This window comes from Abramis brama (genome assembly GCF_963993115.1).
Source record: "Abramis brama genome assembly, chromosome: 12".
Taxonomy (NCBI): Eukaryota; Metazoa; Chordata; class Actinopteri; order Cypriniformes; family Leuciscidae; genus Abramis; species Abramis brama.
Window position 1 is genome coordinate 722,922 of NC_139974.1, and position 940 is coordinate 723,861.

General features: G+C 35.4%; 1 protein-coding gene across 1 annotated transcript in view; it reads left to right on the forward strand.

Annotated features, from left to right (window-relative positions):
* The first annotated feature begins 930 nt into the window (after positions 1-930).
* The window catches only part of ctss1 (cathepsin S, ortholog 1), a 12,502-nt gene continuing 12,492 nt past the window's right edge, over positions 931-940 (forward strand). The window contains exon 1 of the mRNA XM_084131671.1: positions 931-940. This exon is cut by the window's right edge and continues 246 nt beyond it. The gene's annotated coding sequence lies outside the window, so the exon portion shown is untranslated.

The following is a 940-nucleotide window of genomic DNA, read 5'->3' on the forward strand; positions in this document are numbered from 1 at the left end:
GAAAATGAAATGTGAAATCACCAATTGCATTTTATTTTTCAATTTGACAGGGATAATGCTGTGAAAATTAAATCATTTAATTTCATTCTCAATTTTGTCACATATTTTGCATACAGTTTTCTGTAATGAAATCGTTAATCTGTTTTTTATTTTCATTTTAATCATTTTATTTATTTATTTAAATTTGGCAGAAAATGCCTTCCATAGGTCCTCAATACGGAGATTAAAGTAAAGTTGTGGTAGAAATTACATCCAAACGGTGTCCTATATTTCGGGAGCCGAGAAAGGTAGAAGCGAAAGCGAGCTCAGAGTAAATGTTCTGACTGAGGAATTCTACAGTAAAACTCTAGCAGTCTGTAGCCATGATTTATTCCATATATTATTTGTATTTTATTGTAGGCTATTTATTCGTGTTTCATGGATATATATAGGCTATCTATTTAGTTTAATTTTTAAGGTCACTTCAGTTGCACTCTTTGCTTATAATAATAGTAAGCGAGTTTTAACATTAAAAATGAATTAAACAACAAACAAATATCAGGGGTTAAATAAACAACCCAATGTACCCTGGGTAAAATTAGCACAACATGTGCCCTGTCATACTCACCCAGCCCTTGGGTTAAAGCAACCGAACTGGGCTGTCCTTAAACAAGTGTTGCATTACTTCACATGCATGTTGCATGTTTTTAATACACATAATATTGAAATTGTTATTTTATGTGCTTTCTTGCAAGTTGCTATGATAGTTTTACATCAGTGCATGGGGCCGGGAGTGTGTGTGTGTGTGTGTGTGTTTTACAGTAACACACATGACATGTGCAGCGTCAGTAACACACCCGTCAGCATCAGCGCTGCTGTCTCAGTGTCACACACACTCCTGCGGGTGTCAAACGTCTGAACACCACTAACACACACACACACACACACACACACTTTAATA